Source organism: Aotus nancymaae, unplaced genomic scaffold (genome assembly GCF_030222135.1).
Source record: "Aotus nancymaae isolate 86718 unplaced genomic scaffold, 86718_ANA_hifiasm-v0.15.2.pri h1tg000059l, whole genome shotgun sequence".
NCBI lineage: Eukaryota > Metazoa > Chordata > Mammalia > Primates > Aotidae > Aotus > Aotus nancymaae.
Window position 1 is genome coordinate 20,129,991 of NW_026988473.1, and position 26,369 is coordinate 20,156,359.

Here is a 26,369-nt window from a genome sequence, read left to right on the forward strand (position 1 = left end):
AGAGTGACCCTGGAACCAGTAGGACAGCATTCTATGCTTTTTTCATGCTAGGATCTAGCCCCAAACTAGGACTAATTTCCCCAGCCTTGTCCATTCACTTATTTCATCAAATTTATTTTAGTTAATCTCCACACTATTTTGAAAGAGATGCTTTTATTATTCCCATTTTACAGAAGACATACCTAAGACACAAGGAAGTATAACTTGCTTTAATTGACATGGCCAGCAAGGGGAAAGGACCATTTGCCTTGAGTCTGGACTTAGCCAAACTCCGAAGCTATAAAGAAGTCTCATCTTTCTTCTGTATGGAAGTCCATCTCTTAAATATGTTCCTAGGCTTTTCCTTCTCCAGGTTAAACAATTCCCAGAAACTCTTCATATTGTAATACATTTTCTATCTCCTTCTTTTCTTCCTTCTTTCCTATTTTTAAAAAATTGCTTATAACACAAATTATCATTCTCAATTTCTCTCTCTTCCTTTTTCTACCCCTCTTTCTTCCCTCCTCCCTTGCTCAAATGAGGCCTTGCCTGTCCCTAACTCTGATGCCTCAGATCTGTCTAAGCACCTAACCAAATCATACTCCCAGATTTTCTTGTATATCTATCATTTCTTCAGGGCCTGGAAGAGCCACTTTTCTTCACTGTAGAGAGGTATCAAATTTGGTTACCATTATTTTTTGTGCTACTTAAAGCCATTGATAGAATGTTCGACTCTTTTTGCAGAAGTATAATATCATAATAGCACTGCAAAGCATGTCAAACTGGACATCTTTCAGGCTAAGTGAATTGTGAGGGACCGTTCAGTGTGAACGGTTATCCATCATCTGTAGCAATATTTCTCTTTTCTTACAGAAACCCCATTCTTTTTGTTCATAGCTCTTTTTATATCTCCTCTAATTAACATAATGTCATTCCAAGTGCTTTGATAAAATTAGTGGGTTTGGTATTTCAATATCTTTTTGTATGATTGAAAAATAAACTTCACTTTGCATGAGTTTTTTTTTTTTTAAGAAAAAGTCTCAAATCAATAGAGGTTTTTATTGCATCATTAAAATATTACAAATAGGTCTTAGAAATTATCTAGTATCTTGTTTCTGAAGCTGGACAACTCTTAAGTCTCATCAGACTGCTGAACTGTTCCCTTTTCAGAGACATGGATAGTATCCAAAAATTTTCCAATATTATTGTTTTTAACTGTTAGTTTGTTCAATCCAAGTAGCTGAATTTGAAACAAGCTCAATATCATTCTTCAAGGATGAACTCATCTTTCTGGGACTGAGATACTGAACAAGCAGCACCTGGCCTTTGCAGATGTATTTTTCACCCAAGAAATTTCGAATTCAACAAGATCTCCTTTGTCATGGGTAATGACATTGATGGCGAAGTGAGCATGCATGGACCTCATGCTGCAATGGAAGCCCAGGGCAACCCCCTTGCTCATGTTCTATTCATGACTACAAACAGTGCAAACAATGGTCAGCTCCTTTCTATTTCCCCACCATTCGCCAACCCAGAGCCTCTTCTTTCTCTTTGCAAGGAGACTGAGATGTACATTGATGTGGTTGAAGTCCCTCTGCAGGGTCTCTCTGGGACCCTTCACAATATTGGTTTGTCCCTTCAGAGTGATGTTGACGTTTTCTGGAATGTCGACAGTCTGATTGATGAGAATGTCTTTATTCTCGCAGTAGATGCGGCAAAGAGCTACTTCACTTAATTTTTAAGAAAGAATCTTTCTTAAACAAAAAAACAAAAACAAAAACAAGTGGCATGTTTCTTTCACAGCCCTCAAGGGAACATGATATAATTAGGTAACTAAAAGTCAGTAGTCCTGACAGAAGAGGGATTGAGAAGAAGAAGAAGTCTACAGAAAGATGAAAAGGGCATGTAACTGAATTTGTGTTTAGATCTGTCTTCTCCCCAGTCCGAACTCTAGTCTATTATGTCCAATGTGATTCAGAAGTGTAACAGTCATCTCACTTATAACTGAACTTTGATTAGTCCCCATTTCCCCATGACATGACTGTCACTCTTTCAATGTTCTCCTTTTAGTGATGGATATATTTTTCTCCTAGTTGCCCAAATAGAAATATTGAAGTCACCTTAACCCTCTGTTCCTCTTACACCACATATACGATCTGTCCATAAATTCTGCAAACTCTAACTATATCCTGGATTTAAGCACTTCTTATTGCCTTCACTGCAACAACCCAGGTCCCTTCTACCACAATCTTATCTAGATTATTGTGGATGTCTCTTAATTGGTGTCTCTGTTTCCATCATTGATCTTCCACAGTTTATTGTATAGATAGCTGCAGTACACATAAGTCATACTATGCCATGCCTGTACTTAAAACCAATAACCTCTCATCATACCCAAAGTAATTTCCAAATCCATTAACATGGTGTATAAGGCCTTAGTTTATTTGACCTTCAGATATATTTCATTGTTCTCATTTTTAGTATTTCTCCCTCTCTCGTTATACTCCAGATTCCGTAGCCACATTGCTGTTTCTGGAAACTCAAACATTTGAAATACACAGCCTCTTAGGAGCTTTGCATGTGCTGCTGCATCTGCATAAAATGTTCTTATGCCCAAATGAGTATGGCTCACATAGAGCCATGAATCCTCTCACACTCTGTTGATGCTACTCCATCAATCAGGGACTTTCCATGACTACCTTACTGGAAATAAGTAGACATTGCTTTTTTTTTCTTAATGACAGTTGCCACCATGAGACCTATTGCCAATTGACACCCATCTGATTTGTTTTCCATCTGCCCCATGAAGATAAGAACAAGGTATGTTATATTTAGCTGACTTCCCAGCTCCTGGAATAGTGTTTCACACATGTTAGGTACACAATCTATTTTAATCCAGTGAATGAATGAAAATATAGCAAGCCTTTATGGTTTGAAACTGGAGTAAACTAGAGTGAGAATAAGTTATAGAATCAGGGAGAACTTGAGTCTGAATCTTTTTCTGGTTCTTCCCACCTTAACTCTGGCAAGTTGGTTAACTCATATATGGATAACATATATGATTGCATATATGGATAACATATATATGTGGGAGAGAGAGAGAAAGAGAATAACACATATAAATTACTTGGCACAGTATATGGTCCCTGGAAGTCAATAAAGGTCACTTTCTAACCCTGCCTATTGGGCTCTGTCTTCTCTAAGTATCCCATTCACCTTACCTGGATCATGTCTTGACTGGTGTCTTAAAGAACTTCCTTGCTATCAGAAAGAACTCAGTTGAGACCCATAAGGCTCCAACCACTAAGGTAATTGGGGCATCTGTGCCTGTGCTTGTTTGTAAGCTTGGCTTGTTACAACCTGTAGACGTGGTTTTCAACAGATGTTTGACATCATTTGTCTTCCAGCACAGACAGTACCTTGATATGTGGTGCAGTGTACATTCAGGTTGAAAACTGCCATCTAAATTAGTGCTGCATGAGGCAGTTTACCCAGAGCCTCATGCTGCTACTGCTAAAGGACGACTCAAATCCTCTGGCTGTGTGTGGGAGGGAACATGACAGTTCAATTTAAATACCTCTGCAGATGCACTAAGTTCTGAAAGACACATTCTCTGCATCACACTGTGTTTCTGTGCTGTCATTCTGTCTGTTCAGTCTCAGCTACAGTATAACAGAGAGGGAAAGAGATGGCCTGTGTTCTGAATCAACACATCGTATCATCAGCATAATGGTGAAGAGGCTGACTTCTGGATGCAGACTGCCTGCATTCAAATGTTGACTCCACAGTCCTTAGCCACAAGGTCTGGGTACTCCAACAGCCTCAGTTTCCTCATCTGGATCTATTATAGTACTCATCTTTTTGAGTCATTGTGAGAATTAAAGAATATCTTTCAAGTAAAGCACTTAGAAGGTTTTCTGGAATGTTATAAGTTTTAATATTAAGTACAGATGATTATTATTATGCATAGAATAAGGTGGAAGAGGAGCAACAGTATAAAGATTAATCTCAGAAAGGTCTACTTAAAAAACCTGGTTGAATCTCCTAATAAAGACAGGCATATAACTAACTCTAATACAGACCAACGTGGAAACAGAAACAAAATGTACCTAAGTAAGTGGGTTACAGGGGAAGGAAAAATTCACTGGAGGCTGAGGATGTGTTAAGCGTGCTCTGAATGAAGAGTCCACCTAAACAGACTTTGTATGAGCAACAAGCCTGTTTATTCACTCAGGTGGGAGCTGGCTGAGTCTGAAGAGAGAGTCAGCAGAGGGTGGTGGGATAGGAGCTTGTTTCATAGGTTTGGGGTAGGCAGTGGAAAGTTACAGTTCAGGGTGGTTTTTTGCAAGCTGAGGGGGTTGTCACAGGTCCAGTGTCACAAGGTTGGCTTATCAGTTGAGGCAGGAACAATGAGAGAATGTTGCAAGGTCTGTTAATCAGGCACTGCAGGAGCTAGCTATTCTTCTTTTGTGGTTTTCCTGTTACTTCAGTCTTTCTGGCTCTGGGAGGCCATCTGGAGGTGTATGTGTACATCACAGGGGTCACCATGGCTTGACTATGATGTAGTCTATGGTGCAGTCAGTTCAAAGCACTTTACAGGATGGAAGTGAGGAATGTATAGGAAGGAAGGAGCTGATTTACTTGTGATCCACAAACTGAATCCTATTTAAATAGAAGTAAGCGATATTTGACATTAAGGAAAGACACAGACATGTTTGAAACTATCTTAATATGAGAAACTCTGAGTTCAGAGTCCTTTTATCACATGTCTTTCAGCTTTTAAGTGAGGAAGTAGTATTCACATTGGCCAAGGTTGATGGGCAAGGTGGCAGGGAGCCTTTATTATGCACCAGGAGCAAAACTGTTAGCTTTTCACCCTATCCTAAGCTTCCCAGAAAGGGAATTCCTGTCTCCATTTTACAGATGAGAAAACAGAACTCTGGTGGGTTAGGTAGATTAAATTTCTCTTAGCTAGTAGAATCTGGCCATAAACCCAGATTTACATTGTGTAGATTCCACATTCTTTCTACATTGTCACGCTACCTGCTAATAGATGCTGAAATTCATTCTTTTTGATTGAATGCAGAATGAATGAATGATTCATTCTTCTGAATGAATCACTAAGAGGCATTCCTGAATCCCTCTTGGTGATTAGCTCTACGTGACACACCCTTTCTTCATGGCATAGCACACATAAAATACAGCAATATTTGTCAGGCATGCTGAGAAAACTAGATGAGGTTGTCCTTGGCTTCAGGCTGCCCTAAGCCCTGCCTGGACTGAGGAAATAGAGTATCTAAAAATACCTTTGCATCTTTGATATTGGTGCACTTACGTGTTGCATACCTGGGATACAGGAGGGTGACCCATCAACTCAACCATATTAGCTGCTCTTGCCCCTGTTGGTTTCTCTGGGTTTCACTCAACCACAGGAGAACAGATGGCACAAGGAGATCAAGGGCTCAAAGAGCCCCACCACGAGTCCTGCTTAGGAAGCCACCAGCAACTCTCCTTTGCCACATGATTGAAAGCTCTGTGCAGAATAAATTTCAGAAAACGAGCATCCTCTCCAACACCATTCCACATTTTCACTGTGCCATGAAACACCATATGTATTTATATCACACGAGTGGCAATGTTTAAAAGAAAAACCTTTTAAGTCAGTTTTCACATTATTCCAAATGATGGGAAAAGATCATTTTGTTTCTCTCTTAGGGATAGGAAGGCAGCTTTTTTTCTTTTTAATTTCTTACCAGCCATCCAAAGGATCTGGTGTTTCCACACCTGTGACAAATATCCTTTAAGATGTTCAGTGTCTGGGACACATCTGGTTAGATCAGCAGTGCTTGTATAACTAGACTTAAAATGGTGTGGGTTTCTCCTTCCTGACTGAACAGACTTAGCATCCCTCCCACCTTCAATTTGGCTATATTTATAATCCTGTATCCAGTTGCATCTGGGAATCATTTCATTGTCTGCTTCCTGAACCTGTTCATTTCACCAGGGCTATTCTGTAGGGTCAGCCCTATACTTGGAATCTAATTGTTTGTCTTCAACACATTTGTACTTCAAACCGAGTCTCATGTGCTGGGCCTTCTTTCCTTCCAAATTTGGAATTTTATTTTGTTCCATGACCTTCAGACATCCACAGACACATGCCAACATACACACTTCTATGCCAAGCAAGGTTCCTTGACAACCAGCCTGGGCAGAGCTCCAGGTCTCCTGCTTACCTGGGTGAGTAACACAGGAAGTAGCAGGGGGTACAATGCAGAGAGGACAAGAATAGCTTCAGTAGTGGCAGCTGGGAAGAAATTGTAGGAGGCAAGTGGGCTGATTCCCTATATATTACAGTTTTTGACTTGGAAAGCAAAGATAAGTTAACTTTTATGTGACATGTTATCGTTTTTACAATGCTTCTTATATCCCACTATCTGTTTTTAACTCAAAGAAGTAGGTTTTGTATTCATATGTTGGGCCTTCCAGAAGAACACTTTCTCTATTGCACTGATCCTGTTAATTTTAAGTACCAACCAGTGGCTACAGTCCTTTAAAAGGTCAACTTTTTAGAATCATTAGTATTACCTTATGTGTTGTCATAAGCTTCCAGAAGGGGATTTGTTTTCTAAGCCAAGAGAATTCAGAGAGTTCAGCTCCACTCATTGAGGTTGCTATATGGCAAATTCAAGTGACAGAAGAGGTTGAGAGGATATTCTAGTGATAGCTGAGGATGGAAAGGAACTGAGAGCCCAAAAGGATTATCAGAGAGTGAAAGTGCAGTTTGATTGGACAGTGAATGGGAAAAGTGGAGAAAATCCTTTGGTGTTCTTGTCAAAAAACTCGACAGTGGGTTTAATTAAATCTACTTATTAATAATGATCATATAAAGGGAGCAAATATCTGGGATTACAGTTTATAACATATAAAAATATGGAATTAGAAATTTCAATATTTTGATATCCAGTATTGACTAATGATTTGGCAAGTGGCAACGTTCTTGCAGAGAGAAAAGAAATACTAGCCATGCTGGAAGGCCATTCTTACACACACTTTCTGAGTGAAAAGAAAGAATAAGACAGGGATTTACAGGGACGTAAACCACTGCTTTCTTCAGTCTGTGTATCACAGGAGGCTCAGTGAAGTAGGCAGGAGTAGGGGTGGAATGGAGATTCATCATTATCAGCTATATTTGGCTAGAGGCTAAAAACCGTAAGCTTGTAGTCTCATTAAGAGAGTCTCTCCATTCACTCAACTCTTCATCACCTCAGAAATAGAATATAGTTTTACAAGAATACATTTTCTGGCTTTCTATTCTCCATGAATTCACACACACATACACAGACACACACATACATCACACACCACACATGCAAAACATACATAGCACACACACCGCATATATATTACACATACACACCACAGACTGCACACACATGCCACACACACTCTACACACACCACATGCACACACTACACATATCACACACACCATCTGCTCCACACATACACTATATATGCACCACACGGAGACTACATGCCACATACCACACACACCACACACATGCACACATATGTCAAACACCACATACCACACACAGAGATTTTTTTTTAGCGCACAATGACATCTGTAGATAACCTCATATTTCTGGAGGGAGAGCTTTCAATCTCTAGACTCTCTGACCTCTCACCTGCATTCAAGGTAAGAAGAAAAGGGACTTCAGTAACCCCCAAATCTTAGATTTGTTAAAACTAGGAAGAATGTGTAAAAGGTAGATGCACTTTAAAGTTAGAATACCTAACCCAGTTAGCTCGTCATAAACACATGACCCCACTGTGTGACGAGGCAAGGGGAGTTCTGGGCTCTCAGAAGAATTAAGAAGAAGCACCGATTTCTTACATTGCCCTTTTTCTCCCACATTTAATCATAATAAACTTCGCACATTTCCTCTCATTCTTTGACATCCAGTTTTTGAAACTTTTTCAGTGTGTCCTCTGGAATTAACATTCTATCAGCAGCAGAATTGCCTGTATTCTTAGATTGTCTTCTGAGCATTTTCTTCATCTTTTCCCATTATCCTCTTCAGTGTGGCGATTTTTTCCCCCACAAATTCTCAACCACTGGTTCTGGAGGAAGAGCAGCTATCTTCCTTCTCTCCACTTAAGCTTCCAGAGCTTTCCTCTAAAAGCCCTAGCTTGAAATCTCATGTCACCGTTTTATGTCATCCATGTACTACTGCTCACTAGTATTCTTGCTTATCGATCTTTGAGTTACTTCTCTTCATGTATAAATGATATTGGTTATTGATTCAATGTTTCTCTCTCTATCACAACTCTACTCTTAATTCTTGGCAATTTCAATGTATATGAAAATAGTGTTTCTAGTTGTTCTTGGCCCAATTCCTTGAGCTCCTCCTCTCCTCTAATGATCTGGGTCTCTATGCCACTTCAGTTCACATCCTAATTTAACTTCAATCCTTCTTTAATTCCAACTGTATATAAACCATGCTCACATTGCAGTGATTACCCTTTTTTTTCCAGATCAATCACTTTATCACTGTGACTTCAATAATCAACAGACCTTACTGGATTTTCATTCTTTTATCTTGCCGATTTTCCCTGGCCCTTAAGCATCTGGTTTGCTGTCACTGTCTTATCCAGCTTAAATTCAATGGTCAATCATTATAATTACTTTCTTGCATTCATCTTCAATTCCTTTGCCTCTCGCTTACTTATTAATATTCTTTCACAAAACATACCTTGGTCAAATTCAACTCCCCACCTACCCAGTGTCTCTGCCCATGCACTTTACTACCTACAACAAAAACTCTTGATTTTACTGGCAGGTTCCATATAAATTGATGATGAAAAACAAAAATGCAGGCCTGAATCATGTCATAAATTGTTAGTCAATTCACTCTTTCATTCTTCTACCTCAACACTCTGCTGATGACCTTGCTTCTCACTTCACTGAGAAAAATGATGCAGAGAATGCTTTCCACTCACATCAACCACACCTATGGAGTCAACCAAAATATAAATTTTGTTACTCTAGCTGAGCTATCTACACTGCTCAGTAAAAACCAGTCTCTCTATTTGTGCACTGAATTCTATCTCTCCTTGCCTACTCTAAATAAATAAATAAATAAACCGTTGTCTTCCCTCTCTCACATGTAAGGCATTGTTTTCCTTTCTACTGGAACCATTCCCATCAGTAATCAAACACACTCCTATTTTTTCCCTTTTGAAGAAAGAAAAATTTTATGCCATTTCCCCCACCAGCTTATGTACCATTTTCTTTTTTCTCTTTGCAATTTGTGTCCTTAAATAAAAGTCCATTTTGTCTGCTGCTGATTCCTCTTTTCTCTTTTAAACCTACTAAATCAGGTTTCCATCACTTTCAATGAAAGTGTTTTGTCAAAGTTGCTATATGGTAAAGGCAATGGGCCCTTCTCAGTCTTCATCCTATTTAACTACAGTAGCATTTGACAAACCGTGGTCACTTCTTCCTTCTTGAAACACTCCAATCATTTGCCTTTCAGAACCTTACATTCTTGGCTTTTCCTACCTCACTTGTCACTTACTCCTTCCTAACCTTCCTTTGCTGGTTCCTCTTTCTTTTCCTGGACTCTTACAGTTATCTACCCCAGAGATCAGTCTTTAATTCTGTTGTTTTCTCAGTCTATACTCACTCCTTTGATCATCTCATCTGATTTTCATGCTATTTGCCAGTCTACCGGAGTTACATCTCCAAAACACACTAAGATTCTCCACTACAGTCTGGTAGATACAACTGCCTGTTTAACATCACCAAGTGGATGCATAATGAACATCTCAAAGTTAACATGTCAAACTTCTGATCTTCCTTCCAAATTAAACTATCTGCAGACCCCACCAACTTGGTCATAAATATTCTTTCCTTCTAGTTTCTGATACCAAAAATCTTGGATGCTCATGGATTTTATTTATTTGCCCTCAAACTCTACATCTGATCTCAATGGAGGTTTTATTGTCTCGACCTTCACAATATATCCAGAATTTTAACACTTTTTATCACTCTGCGAGCCTCCTAACAAGTCTCTGAAAATAGTATTTCCACTTTGCTCCTTTACACTGTATTCTCAGTATAACAGCAGAGTGAGTCTGTCTAAAAATAAGTCAGTAAATATTATTTCTTTGCTCCAATCCTTCCAGTGCCTCCTATCTTATGCAAAGGAAAATTCAAATGCCCTTCATCAGCCTACAAAGCGTTAGCTCAACTGTTTACTTATGTGTTTTCCTCCAAATATATTTGCCTCTTCACCATTGTTCAGACATACAAAACATCCCCCTGGCTTCTTGTCTTTGCATGAGCTCTTCCTCTTCTTTTAAGCACTCTTCCTCCAATTTTCCACCTATCAAATTCCCTTCCCTTCTTTCAATATTTGCTTAAATGTTTTCATTACTGTGGGGCTTCTCCTGTCTATTCAACATAGAATTATGTCCAGCCTCCACCCACCACACACATGTACCCTCATACCACAATTCTCTTACTCTCCTTTTTTCTCCCATTTCACTTGTAATTTTCTACCATGGTATATATCCTACTTTTAAAAATTACATGGATGCAGATTACTTAATCTTTATCTCCCTTCTCTATAATGCAGGCACCAAAATGGCAGAAATTATTATTATTTCTTTTTTCAGTGATGGTATCCCAATATTCTGAAATGATACATGGAACATAATAAGTGCTCAGTAAGTATCTATAGAAAAAATAGATGATTGAATGAATAGATGAGCAAGCTATTCTCAGTTTTGTCCTAAGCCATGTGTACTTAGAGAGATGATATAGTCTTTGACATCCAAGACAGTTATTTATTTATAGTATGCTAGTTATTTATAGTATGAGCTTCTATATGTTATTGAATGTCATCCAAAAATTTCATAACAGATACACATCTTTATTTTGACGGGGAAAAGGAAAATAAAATAAGTCAAACACTTACCACAGTGCTTGGTACATATTAAGTGTTCAATAAATGCTGGCAATTACAGTGTGCTTTGTAAATAGTTGCTGCTTTTATTTTATATCTTCCTCTTGCTTCAGAGGGAAGTAGGTACTAACTATTTTCTTTTGCGACAAAAGTCAGCATTTCTGAGCATCTGTGGCTTAGAGCTTTTGATCAGATTGTGTCAATAGTGTGCCTGAATTTAATGAATTTAATCGGTAAGCATATTGTTTGCACCGAAAAAAAGCAATTGTCTCTGTGTGATATTTGTTTCTGATTAGCAACAACAATTGCTTCTCCATTTTCAAGCTCTGGTTCATATCAGAGTAATGTTTCTGCAGTGCATACTAGATGGAAATGAGATTGGATTTTGTTTCACTGACAGCCTGAGTACAAGCCTTTTAAAGGTAAAAACAAACTACTCCTACACAGGGTACGAGTTCTATTTCTTTTAAATAGGATGTCATATTGCAAATAGCATAATACAGCTGCAGTAAATAAAGAGCATTTTTTTTTTAGATTGGTATAGCATGGACGGAAATGTTCCAGGTGGGTTGTGCAAGACTTTCAAAATGAAAAGTGGGCCAAATTGAGGGAACCCTAATATAATTTCAAACAATGGAAACAGCGTCTCTTCTATAGGCTCTTTCTCTCTCTGTATCTCTCTCCCTCCCACTCTCTCTCTCTCTTTTTAAATTCTAATTTAGAGATTAGTTTTAAAAAAGGGTCAAAAAGATGGTAGGAATTTTGTTTAAAGAAAATTAAATGAACAAAATCTCATGCAAGTTTTGATCGTGCTAATGGATGAAGACAAATTATAAATGAAATGACAATTCAACAGAAACTCATATACATTTATACCACTGAGTTTGGCAAAGGCATCTTGTCGAAAAATGATTGGCTGCAGAGAATAGAAGAAAAAGATTATTAAGAAATCTGTTTTTTCATGGATTCATAAAATATTAGAATGAGAGGGAATCTTTCTACTCATATTTCTTTTCACCATTTGTAGATGAGAATACTGATAGTTAGCAATTTTAAATGTCTTGCCCAATGTCACATGGGAGGTGAACTAAGCTGCAATATCCCTGGACATTTAGTCCTATACATTTGTACTCCACTCATGCTACCTTTTCTGTCATATCACAGAAGAGATGGTGACGCCAACTTAATTGACTTTTAAAATAAAAAAATGATTAAAAGGAAGAAGTTCTTTCGAATTTGATGAACTTTTTAAGCATTAGTCATGAAACATCAATGTTAGAACTTAAAAGGAGAATGAAGTTATACTCAGAAAGATTTAGGGCATAATTAGACTAGTATCCAGATATTTAGAAGTGTTACAGCATAATGGTAGAAAATATATCTATGCGATGGAGAGGAAGACATCTATTTCAGATGATGGCTAAGATGACTCATGCAAAGTCTTTTAACCTTGTGCCTGGTGCTTAGTAGATGCTCAACAAATGCTATGTATGCCCCTAACCTTCACTTAAATTTTCTTTCATCTACATCATAACTTTTACACCATAACTTTTGATCTTAGAGCAATTGAAAAGCATCATGAAACAGCTTAAAGACAAGGCAGGTGAAAAGCCTATTTACATTTACATTGGTCAAAGTCTCAGCAGAAAACAGATATAGTAATGCCTTCATAAATGGACTATTAACAAAGGTAAAGACAGGATTAGTGGAAATCAGCAAAGAATGGTATAAAATGTCCAGGATTCATGAAATACTATGCAGCCATAAAAAGGAATGAGGTCATGTCCTTTGCAGGAACTTTGATGGAACTGGAAGCTGTTATCCTCTGCAAACTAATACAGGAACAGAAAACCAAACACAGTATGTTCTCACTGATAAGTAGGAGTGGAGCGATGAGAACACATGGACATATGGGGGGAACAACACACACTGGGGCCTATCCCTGTAGTGTGAGGGGAAGGAGAGCATCAGGAAAAATAGCTAATGGATGTTGGGCTTAATACCTCGGTGGTGGCTTGATCTGTTCAGCAAATCACCATGGCATATGTTTATCTATGTAACAAACCTGCACATCCTGCACATGTACACTGGAACTTAATAAAAACTGAAGAGAAATAAATAAATAATATAAGTAAATAAATAAAAATGTTCAGGATTAGTAACAGCATGCAATTGCTACCAGACCTAGGCCCAAAGTGGCAGAGAAGGAAGAGTTATCATAATCCTTAGGAAGAGGAGCTATAGCAAGAAAGAAGAGCTGGCCAAGAGGAGATGCACATTTTAAGAGATAATTGTAGATTCACATTCAGTTATAAGAAACAATACACACAAATCTTATGTGTCCTATACCTAGTTTCTCCCAGTGGTAACATCTTGCAAAACTAGTACAATATGACAAGAACATTGACAATTACAGTGTCAAGGTACTGGACAGACAGTTCCATCATCATGAGGAAACCTCGTGTTGCATGTTAATGGATGTACTCATTTCCCAACCTGTCTGCTCACTGTACTTAACCATAAGCAACCACTAATCTGTTCTCAATTTTTATAATTTTATCACTTAAAGAATGATATTTAAATTACATTTTTCAGCAGATAAACTTTTGGGATTGACTTTTTTCATTCAATAATTATCTGGAGATTCATCTAAATTGTTGGGTATATTTAATAGTCTATTCCTTTTTGTTTCAGAGTAGTATTCCATGGTATGCATATACTACAATTTTTTTAACCATGAGAATTCACGGTTTGTTTAGCCATTCAATGGTTTAACCATTGAAAGACATCTGAGCTTTTTCTAGATTTTGGATATTATGTATAAAATTACTGTGAAAAAAAGAAACTTTTGACAGGCTAATCAGAAACCTACAGAATGGAAGAAAATAGTTGCCAACAAGCATATGAAGAAATACTCAACATCACTAACCATTAGAGAAATGCAAATTAAAACCACAGTGGAGTACCATCTCACACCAGTCAGAATGATTATTATTCAAAAGTTAAAACAACAGATGCTGATAAGGTTGCAGAGAAAAAGGAGCACTTATACACTGATGATGGGAGTGTAAATTAGTTCTGCCATTGTGGAAAGCAGTTTGGCAGTTTCTAAAAGAACTCAAAACAGAATTACCAATCCATCCAGCAACCTCATTACTGGCTATATACCCAAAGGAATAGACATCATTCTTCCATAAAGACACTTGCACACATATGTTCATTGCAGCACTATCTGCAATAGCAAAGATATGGAATCCATCTAAATTCCTAGACTGGATTTTAAAAAATGTGGTACAGCTGGGCGTGGTGGCTCATGCCTGTAATCCCAGCACTTTGGGAGGTCCAGGTGGGAGGATCACAAGGTCAGGAGATAGAGACCATCCTGGCCAGCATGGTGAAACCCCATCTCCACTAAAAATACAAAAAAAAAAAAAAAGCTAGGCATCATGGCACACACCTGTAGTCTCAGCTACTCAGGAGGCTGAGGCAGGAGAACTGCTTGAACCCAGGAGGTGAAGATTGCAGTGAGCCAAGATAGCACCACTGCACTACAGCCAGGGCGACAATGCATGAGTCCATCTCAAAAAAAGAAAAAAATGTGGTACATAGACACCATAGAATACTATGCAACTATGTTATTTTTAAAAAATGTATGGTACATTGACACCATGGAATACTATGCAGTTCATTAAAATGAATGCCATCATGTCCTTTGCAGCAACTTGGATAGAGCTGAAGGCCATTAACCTAAGCAAACTAATACCAGAATAGAAAACCAAATACCACATCTTATTATAATTTATGAGTGGGAGCTAAACATTAAGTACATATGGACACAAAGAAGGGAGCAACAGACTGGGGCGTACTAGAGGGTGGAGGTTGGGAAGAGGGCGAGGATTGAAAATCTACCTATCAGGTACTTTGCTTTTTACATGAGTATTGAAATAATCTGTACACTAAACTCTCATGACATACAATTTACCTATATAAGAAACCTGAACCTGTACCCCTCAACTTAAAATAAAGAAGAAAAAAACTTCTGTGAGCACCTGGCCTCAGTATTGTGTGCACATAATTGTTTGTATATCTGGAATAATGTCCATGAGTGCAACTGTTGAGTTTTAAGGTAGTTGTTGATTTGTTTTTAAAGAAACTGTTCATTGGTCTTCCAGAGAGGCTATACCATTTTACATTTCTGCCAGCAATGGATGACTGATCTAGTTTATCCACATCCTTGCCAGAATTTTGTATTGTCAGGTTTATTTTGTTTTGTTTTGTGTTTCAGCCATTCTTAGAGGTGTGAATTGATATCTCACTGTGGTTTGATTTGCATTCTTCTCATGGTTAATGCTGTTGAATGTCTTCTCATGTGCTTTTTTGGCATCTGTACATTCTCCTCATGAAATGTCTCTTCATGGTCTTTTGCCCATTTTTAAATTAGACTGTTTGTTTTAAATAGAAGTGCATATATTTGCACATCAAATCCTCACATGAACTGGAATCTAGATCTTTTATTTCATAGCTATGTCAGACACCAACCCAAAATGTGAGTCTATCTACTTGGGAGTTCTTCAACTCTTATTTTCTGGAATATTCAACTTGGCATTTCTGAAAGTGGTAACATGAATCAATCTCTATTCACTTCCAAGGGAATATGAGTACAATTCACATAAATGGAGGTATCCCCACAAATGATGCACCTGGGAAGTTAGAGCGTCTTTTCAATGTAGTACTTTAGTAAGAGTCTTACAAATTTAATATGAATTTCAAAATGTTCCTACTGAAGGAAAAAATATTTCTTGCTATTGCTGAAGTCTGTTTCGAATGTTGGTGACTCTTTCTTGATTGGGAAAGACAGAAAGCCACTGTAAAATCTTCCAATTAGTTTTCTATTTTATTTCACATTGTGTTAAGAAAAGACAGGTAGTAACACCTTTGGTGACACATGTGTTTAATAATGCAGGACCATTGCTTCATTTCTGTGATTCTTTAGAAATGAAGCCATTTGAGGACTAAATTACATGAAAGTTAGTTTTTGTAAATGCAATGGAGAATACTGGGCATTTCAAAGAAGGTCATGGCACTTTATTAAAATCATCATCATCATAATAAAGATCCTCAAGAGAAGGGTAGAGTGATTTTCCTTATCTTACAGGAAAGAAATCTGACACTAAAAATAAAAAAATGCTTTGTGGTTGCTGCTCAATCTATTCTTAATAAAGGTGATTCAGTTTTTATGCTAATTCAAAGATTTTTTAAAAATAGAAAATTTCTCTGCTCAAAGACTTCAGTGATTATAACTGGTCCTCAGGGTATGATTCCATGCTTTATCAGGTCATTTGAAGACTACAAATTGAGCCTCTTCTGCCTTTTAAGTGTCTGATCAAACTGTACCTCTCTATGCTCTCTGTGTCTGAACACAGTGAAACACTTGTCATCTACATCTGTGCATTTGGTCTTTGCCATGTGTATTCTCAGTAGCATCCCCAAGACCCAGGGATCTATGGTCATAAGGAGAGATTCTTCAAGTTGTATTTATTACTCCACTATTAAGATGGTTTTCAAATGCATAGTTTGTTTTATATTTGTATTTATATCTTACAAATGTCCAAAGCAAGCCGTAAATTAGAATTCGAATCAGGGCCAGAAAGTATAACTGTGCTCACTTAAATGTCACTGACTAAATTTCTACTATTTTAAGGAACTACAGGATGTTTCCCTTGACCCTGGAATTTTTATCCATATGGAAGTTAGCTCAGATTAAAAAGGGAGAATCTGAAACTTTTTTCCTTCTTTGTAAGCAAATATGTTAACTAAAAAAGTTAACACGTCTGAATTCTTAGTTTTCATCTAGAATAAACACTGTCATGGAAAACAAACAAAAGAAAAGGCATCTGGTAAAGATACTTTGGAAGTTTGTGATTGAGGTTGATTTGTAAAAGTCCTTTTCCTCATTAATTAGTTGTTTTCTTGAACTTCATTGAAGAAAAGATGCTGTACATGATATCATGTGGTACAATAATTGAAAGACTACTGAAAACCTGCATCTAGATAAATTAGATAGATACATAGATACATAGATACATAGACAGATGATAGATAGATAGATACATAGATAGATAGAGATCATCCTGGGAAGGAAAATGTAGGGAGATGATTCTTGCTTTGTAGGATAAGATTCTCTGTTTTTAGTAGTTTGCGGCCTCTGCATGGAAGAGAAAAAAGATGATAGGTAGTTGTTTTTTGTTGTTTGTTTGTTTGTTTTTCTGAGACAGTGTCTTACTCTGTCACCCAGACTGGAGTGCAGTGGTGCAATCATGGCTCACTACAGCCTCAGCCTCCTGGCTGAAGTGATCCTCCCACCTCAGCACCCCCAAGTAGCTGGGACTACGGGCATACACCACCATGCCTGGTTAACTTTTTAAATTTTTTTGTAGAAATTGCTACTTTTTGCTCAGGCTTGTCTCTAAATTCTGGGCTTAAGTGATCCTCCCACCTCAGCTCCCAAAGTGCAATCATGAGCCAGAACACCTGGCTTGATGCACGTTTTGATAAGATGAATCTGAGTTCAAATTCTTGCTCTATCACTCATTCAGGATAAGTTTTTAAGCCATTTTCCTCTGTTCCAGTTGTAAAGAAGGCATTCTGTTCTTGGAAAGCTAGCTCTGGGGGAAGCCAAGCCTCTGTGTAAGGTATTTGGTTTCCCCAAGACTGCCAAGTTGTAAAGAAGCCCAAGATAGCCATAGCAATAGATCACTGGAGAGAGATGCTTAATCTGAATCAGCTGTACTTGTCATCCAGCCCAGGTGGAAGGTGTGAATGAAGAAGTCTTCGGGTGACTATTTTAGTTATCAAAGATTGCAACCACACGAAAGCCCTCAAACAAAAACTGCCCACTAAGCTCAGTAAGCCTACTAAACTGAGAAAAATAACCTTTATTTTTTTAAAGACCAGAAATAAGATATATGAAATCCAGTGATGCAGCTTGGCTCTGTCTCCATCCAAATCTCATCTTGAATTCTTACATGTTATGGGAGGGACCTGGTGAGAGGTAATTGAATCATGGGGCAAGTCTTTCCTGTGCTGTTCCTGTGATAGTGAATAAATCTCACGAGATCTGATGGTTTTAAAAATGGGAGGTTTCCAGCACAAGTTCTCTCTTTCTGCCAGCCACTATCCATAAGACGTAAGTTGTTCTTTCTTGCCTTCCATCATGATTGTGAGGCTTCCCCATCCACATAGAACTGTAAGTCTATTAAACCCCTTTCTTTTGTAAATTGCCCAGTCTGGAGTATGTTTTTATCAGCAGCCTGAAAATGGACAAATTCATCCAGGAATATAAGAGCTTAATAAATGATAACTATTCAAATGATGTGCAAAATAAACATAGAACACAAATTAATTATTTAGATGGTACATAAATTAATACATATCAAGACACAATGAAAACAAAAAATAAAAATATTTTCTAAAACAAAGTTCTGTAATTAATATTAGATATTTTAGCAAACTGGCAAAAATGTTTACCAGTTCCATATTCTTTTCCTAGATTCAAAATCCCAAGTTTAGTATTCTGTGCTTTTGTTTTTCTATTTGTAATGTGGGAACAATAATAGTATCTAACACATAGAGTTACTGTAAATAGTGAATGAGTTTCTGCAGAACAATGCCTAGCATATAGTAAGTGCACATAAGTGTTTAATAGAATTTGTATTTGTGTTCTTCAGAGTCTCTTTGATCTCATTAAGTAATTCACAGTCATTCACTGGCCCTAGAAACTGCAAGAGTTAAAATTGCATCCTCTCCTCTAAGGCAGAAACCAGTACAGAATTGTTTCCTTCCTCATACCAACAGATTAAAGTGCTGCCTACCCTGGAAACTATTTTCCTAACTAAGGAGGGGAGGCTGAACATTTCTCTTTCTAAGTATTTAGGAAATCAATATTTTCTTATTCCATTTTCATTGCAAATAGGGAAGCCCATAATCCCATGAAAATTAATCCAGCCACCTGATTTGAATATTATTCTGACTAAATCATCTTTCTTACTACATCTATTTTCCCACTAAAACTATTTCAAAATATTGCTTGTGGAAACAGATTCTACCTTCTCTGAGAAATTATTCCAGGGCATGCCTACCTTCTTTCCCTACCCCACTTCCCGAAACACACACAGTACACTGTGGTCATGTAGCTTCCAGAATCTGCAATGAGCATTGCCTCATAGGACAATTTATTTTTTCATGATAAATGTGTTTCCTTGATTAATCATCAGCTTTTTAAGAGCATGGATCTGTGTGTAGGCTTTAAAGTTAATACTAAGTTAATATAGCAGCCTCCTAAGTGACCAGTTATATAAATTAGGCTTAACTTGTATTAGTAAAGTTAGACTAAGTTAACACTAGACTTAACTAAGCTTGCCAGGTAAAAGAAAGGACTCCCAGTTAAATATGAATTTTAGATAAACACTTTTTTAAAAACTTAGTATAAATGTCCCAAATGTTGAATAGGATATTATTTATAATTCAAATTTACCTGGGAATCCTATACTATTATTTGATATGTCTGGCAACCTTAGACTTTACTAGACTCAGTTTCCTTAATGATAAAATAGGAAAGTAATACTGGCTTCACAGGGTTGTTTTGTATTTTAAGTTCATGATGCAAAATAGCATAGTGAACTCCAAATTTCTCGTCAAGGAATCAGTATGTCAGTATGTTCAGCTCTCTTATTCCTCAGTTCTCCATTTTAAAGTTTAACTTCCTCGTTCTCTGTACCCCCTTGCCTCTAGTTTTGGTAAACAATTTTCTCTCCAGTTCTAATCAGTAGTTTACATCTGTTCCCCTGGTTATCTGCTCTGAGCTGTTCCATAACCATCCTTTCCACCAAACTACCCACCCCACTACTCTGGCTCGTACCCCTGCTCTCTTTAAGATAACCAGTTGGAATTAGCTTACACTGTGTGGTCCAACCCTAGCCAATAAGGGAACAATACAGCAGTAGGGGCTACCTGCATTAGGAATAAGAACGCCTTCCTCTCCCTTGTCCAGGTGTGTGCTCACCATTACTCCATCTGTGAAATGTACCCTTCTATAGAATAAATTACCTTGCTGAGAAAATTCATATTCGAGTGATACTTTTATTTTGGTGGCACCAAAAATTTACATATAACAGCAACCTATTTACCTTACCTTAGGTCTTTGCTAAAATGCCACCTGCTTCTTGAGGTTACCTGTGGCTAACTTGTCCAAAATATTAACAATCTTTACATGACCTCATGTATCCCTTTTCTATTTTTTTAATTTGTCCTTAATCATTTTACTATCTAATGTGCTATATATTTTTCTTATTTTATATGCCATTTGTGTACCCCAACTAGGATGTAGCTCCATGAGGACAGGGAATTTTGCCTGCTTTGTTCACTGTTGAATCTCTAGCACCCAGAAAGTGGCTGGCACAGGAAGAAATAATTGTTGCTTGAATATATGAATGACTCAATCAATGTGCATGTTGCTGCTATAATCTTTTTATGCCACACAGTAGAGAACATGAAAGTCCTGATTCAATGAACGTAAAAATTGGTTTTGTGAGCCACTGAATGTTTGTGCGCAGGACAGCAATGAGTTAATTGACATGTTATAGGTTACTCTCTCTGATAGCCCAGGCATGAACAAGAGTAGTTTGGTAAGGGAGATGATAGGTATGAATATGAAGTTGGGAATGTGGAATAATTTAAATTGCCATGAGCAAAACTAGCTGCAATTTTAGACATGATCAATCAATCTTATGGCTATTCTGTTCTCAATGGTGAAGGATTCCCTTGGAGACAGGATTAAAATACACAAACTATTTATCAGTTGAAGAAACTGGAGCTAAGACTGAATTAAGAGATTTAACCAAGTTTATACCATAAATGGGCTCCAAGTCCACCTTTCTTTCTACTTCAGGATAACCACTTAAACCTTATGAAGAGCTGTGAAACAAATTTTCCCCTAGCCTTGGGCAGATTCACAAGCCTGCATTTTATAGAGTCCTGACCCGTAAAATGGGATTATACCACAATCTGCCTCCAGGGGCTATTAGAGAGATTTATAGGTCAGGATTGCCAAGCACTTTAGGGAGGGAATACACAATTGTGCTTAGTCACAAGTCATCATTTTGCATAACCTAATACCCGAAATCCTCAGGTTTCAGTAATTTATTTTATACTTGTTTGATCAATAAGCAGTGAGCTCAATTTTTTCTGTCCTATGGCAAAAGCAGGTCTCAAAAATCCAGTATTATTTATAACAAAAACTTAGCTTTCTGAGTCCCTTAATGATATAAATCATTGTTAATGTTCATTATTATATATATTTATTTATTCAACATACAAGAATTTCTTTGGGTTCTCTATTCATAATCTTTGGGTTCTCTATTCATAATCTTTGGGCTGGTTTATAAATGTCTTTCTCATTTTTTGGAATGGAGAGTCTTCTGCAGACAATTCCTTGTGCTGAGATTTTCTGCTGACTCAGTCCTCTGTTGCTAGCACCTGGGTATGACCACCTAATTGTTTAATATCTAATCAGAATGAAATTCTTTTTATATGAGTGCAGCTACCACAAAGTATGCTATTCATGACTGTATGAAGAGTCAGAAAGAGACTGAGAGGCTAAAACTTGTATGGTCAGGCATTAGGAAAGCAAGGCCACATCTGCATACCTGTGGATAATGTAATTAAATGAGAGATAACGATTTATATTCCAGGTTCATTTGCCAGAATTTCAATCTCTTTCTCTTTCTAGAAAAACACAAAAATTTGGCTTCTTTTTGGAGAGGGAAAAAGTGTTATGTCTGCCTCGAATACAGATATTTCTATTTATATAAAAGCAAATAACAGGGAACTTAACCTTTTACTTGTCATAATCTACTGAGTACATCCATTGCCAGGGAGTTGTACAGCACATTTTATTGTAAAGAAGGGAATGTATTTACCCTGAATGAATTTTATATGCTCAGATAAACGAACTAGGTAGACATAATATTAAAAGCTAACATTTATATGGTGTTAACTTTATGTCAGACAAGCCCTGAGTACTTTTATTCATTAAATTATTTATTCCTCAGAACATCCCTAAAAGGTAGAAATGTATAATTTCTTCAGTTTTGTGTATTAGACAATTATTGCACAGAACAGTTAAGTAACTTGTTCAATGTTGTATGGCTAGTAAGTGGGAAAGCTGAGATTTGAACTAAGGTTATCTGGCTTCCTAGTCTGGCTCTCATTCACTGTGATGTACTGCTTATGCCATTAACAGATACAGGCAAATAAATTCCTTATTGCCTTACCCAAGGTCAATCTGAAAGTCATCACAGTGTCTTTTTTTTGTTTTTGGAGGGATGATCTTAATTGCCAGTGGCTGTCACTAGTTGAAATTTTGAGTTATGAGCAGCCACTCACTGATTTGTATACAAAAATTGAAAAAAAAAAAAGAGACTGTCAATGAAATTGAGTCAATCTAATTGATTTGAATTTTTACTTATTTATTTTTACGATACAGCAGTGGAAATAATTTGGTTTAATTACTCCTTCACATAATCTGCTAAGCATCTTCATAAGAGTGTGGAATAAAATTGTCATAAAATACTTCTGAGTAAGATATATAAACCTAATTAATTTTCCCAAAGTTACACACCAAACATATGACAAAACTGGACTTTAAACCATGTCTTTCTGGCTCGAAACTCATGGAACTTACAATATATGATGCTATTAGAAAACTACAGAGAGCTACATGAAGGTGTATGCATGAATACAGATTTATGTAATAGAAACTAAAATATATGAAAAAATGTGTAGGAATATAATACAATGGTTTATATACCTTAAATGTGGGTGTTCTTTGGGTCTGTTTCACTAATCTATGCAAAAACTGCACATCAATATTTTTCTTCATCAGTTTTTTCACAGGAGTTTTAGCTTTGAAGCTACAGGACAGTCACAACATGAAGGCTGGCCACTTTGTTTCATGCCTCCTTGCCCCTGTGTATTCCACGTATGAAAATCTTTAAATGCATATTTTCTAATTACTTTAACTAGGAGCTGTGTAGTCCTGTGGCTTATAATCACAGGAACTTGTCAGAGCTGAAAGAAGTGAGCTAACTTGCAAGCAACTATTGTTTGGCTATATTATTCCATGAATCCTGTTTAGTTTGTGATTACTTTCGAAGAGAATAAAAATAGTAAGTCAATGTACCATTCCAATATTCCCTCTAGAGTAGTGCCAATTTAAACTGGGATATCTACTACAATTATGTCAGTGAATTTTGCATTCTCTCTGTTAAGTTTTATTAAGTTTATACTTATTCTTAATCATGATGATCATGTTTAGTATATGTCTAATTGAAATTACCTCTTATCTGTTGCTTTGCATTTTTCTCAAAAATCCCCCCCACTTTTTTTTTTTTTTTTTTTTTTTTTGAGAAGGAGTCTTGCTCCATTGCCAAGCTGGAGTGCAGTGGCATGGTCTCATCTCTCTGCAACCTCGCCTCTTGGGTTCAAGTGATTCTCCTGTCTTAGCCTCCTGAGTAGCTGGGACTACAGGCACCTGCCACCTGCCAGGCTAATTTTTATAGTTTTAGTAGAGACGGGGTTTCACTTTGTTGGTCAGGCTGGTCTTGAACTGCTGACCTCAGGTTATCCATCCACCTTGGCCTCCCAATGTGCTGGGATTAAAGGCCTGAGCCACCTCGCCTGGCCTAAAATCCCTTTTAAAAGAGGTGCACCTCCTCTCTACTAAATATTTAAAAGGGCAACAGGTGAGAATATTTTATACATTATGTAGCAGTTCTTTTTCTATCTATTGAAGGTTTTTGATTTTTTTTCTTTGCTCCTTTTACCTTTCTTCTTCTCCTCTCTCCTCAACCAGGGGATAATATGTAACTAAATTAGTCTAGAGATCCTAGGCTTCAGCATCTTCAAAAACTGTATTATTGACAGTTAAACTTTCTTGGAATGCAATACACTAAAAAGATAATGGAGTTTTGTAACTGTGCTTTATTATATCAAAGAAAAGCTTATTTGTTAATAAAATACTAAATTGCAGTGCCTACATCTGAGCCTTCAGAGACCTCTTTGCAGGCACAAAGTTTGCAACTCATGTGCCTCCTCTGGTATATTGGTAATATCTGATTGAAGTACACATTGAGAGTAATTCTGTTGCTATGTCTGAGCACAGCAGGAGTTCCAAGATCAATTAGTGATGTCTGTCATGATTAGGGAACTGGGGGATGGTGACATCTAGGCCAGATAGTTGCCCCACTCAGGACAAACACTCTCTATACATTTATTTTCTTCTGTATTTTCTTCAATTCACTTCTAAATTTGTTTTCAATTCACCTCTAAAAATAATCTGGATAGTCCTATACTGTCATAACATTTATCCATGTTCAATAAGCATTTTATTATTTGAGAGTTCTTACTAATGTCTAACCTGCATAGATTTGGTGTAATTTAGAGCTATTTCCTCTTGTTTAGCCCTATTTAGAAGCAGATTTTCCATACAATGACTCGTCTTATACATGAAGGGTCCCAGGGATTGTCCAGGGAAGGATGGAGACTGCGTATTGGGAAAACTGCAATTGAGATGTACATTGTGTTATATCTCTGGGCTGAAAGGTCGTCTGTTTTCAGGAGAAAAACAGACATTTCTGTTTCATCACAGCAGGAACAAGAGAAGTTTTCTAAACAGAATACAGAAGTAACAATAGCCCCAACTTACACAATGTAGACTCATGCTAGAAAACGAATTTGACCCATTTTATAACAAAAAGCCCACTCCGTTTGGTGCTTCCATGGTCCCATTAACTGACTTTGGGCTCATAGAAATTAACTGCACCCATTCTGCCCAATTATTCTTCATTCTCTTTCATCAAGGCCTGTTTGGAGAGGTGAGAGTTGATACAAAGCTTATCATCAGCTGGGCCCAGATTATGTAGATTTACAGAGAGCTATGAGAAAGAACACTCAAGGAGTTTGCCAGAAGATAATTGATGTGTTATTTTAGTCTGATGAAATGAAATATAATAAGAGTAGAAAAGTGCTTGATTTTCATATAGTTGAATAATCTTTAAATCATGTTAGGAGGCTTCAGAAGAAAAAAATGGCCTATGAATCTGTATAGTAGATATTTCACCTTAAATGTAAGAAGCTCAGGTTTATTAATGGCCTTCCCCATGCTAGGCAATGCCACGTATTTTCTTTCTATTATTCGTGAGGCTCAAGCGTTCCAATAAACTAGAACCCCTCTTTTCATCACCTTCAGCAGCAATTGAGAAACAGTTGCATGGTGATCACAGATGAAGATTAAAATACCACCTTCAAGGCTGATCAAGTGTTGAAGAATGTGATTTAGATGCAGCCAACTGTACCTACAATTACACTCCAGCAAAATGGAACCCACTTCAAACGACGAGCCCATTCCATGGAGGGAGAGAAGAATGAGAATGTGTAATAGTCAAAGAGAAATGTAGAAAAAGGAAGAATCCCAGCCAATTCTTGAAGCTTGGCTTTAAATCCAGCTTGTTCCTAAATATTCAGCGACCAGGAGTGTGACTAATCTTCAGGAGGGGAATAATAAGTTCAGAAACTTAATGGTGGTTTTACTTTACTTACCTTAAAAACAGGCCCAAAACTGAGAATGGGAGTTCCGAGGAAGAAATGATTCCCTGCTAATATTTTTCATTTTACTGTCACAATATTAAGAGATGTTGGTTGGAGGAAAAAAATTATATTTTTCCATAGACTGGTTTCTATACATGGGAGAGATACATGCCATGGGAGAGAAAATTGTGAGGGTACTTTTGGCCCCTCTTTACTTCCTCCTACTCCCCAGTTCTTCCCTAAAGAAGATTCAACTTATCTGACTGGTGAATTTGAAGCAAGAACTAGGCAAGCTTTGTTTAGCCTCCTCTGGCTCTTCCCTTTGTATCTGTTTCTCTTCTGAGAAGGTGTTCATCTTGGAAATCAGTGCACTTCAGTGGGATCTGCCTTTTAGAAAAGCGGGAGGCAATCCTCTGGTGCTAAGGACAGGTAGATTAGGCTCAAAAATTCAAGGTGAATCATGAGACAATTCACTGTGGCTGCATGTCTAAGCATACCTCCATTCGGCTTTAACAGTCATACACTGGCATGTTTCACATTGTAGCATCGTTCTAGCTGTCCTAACTCTCAATCAAACCCAACTCGGGGAAAAGAAATGAAAACTCACCAACTTGGACTTTAGTCTGCCGCCTCGAGAAACTGGCATTTCGGTAGCAACACAGCACAGATTTCAAGATGATGGATATGACCTACATTGGTGGTTTTAGTCTTAGGCCTCAGGCATGGATGATATGAGACCTCCCACTCTGACAAGTAACAGCTGCTAATTGTGTCC

At 37.4% G+C, this 26,369-nt stretch overlaps 1 pseudogene; it reads right to left on the reverse strand.

Annotated features, from left to right (window-relative positions):
• Window positions 1–1,111: 1,111 nt before the first annotated feature.
• On the reverse strand, window positions 1,112–26,141 carry LOC105717405 (large ribosomal subunit protein uL6-like; annotated as a pseudogene).
• Window positions 26,142–26,369: the final 228 nt, after the last annotated feature.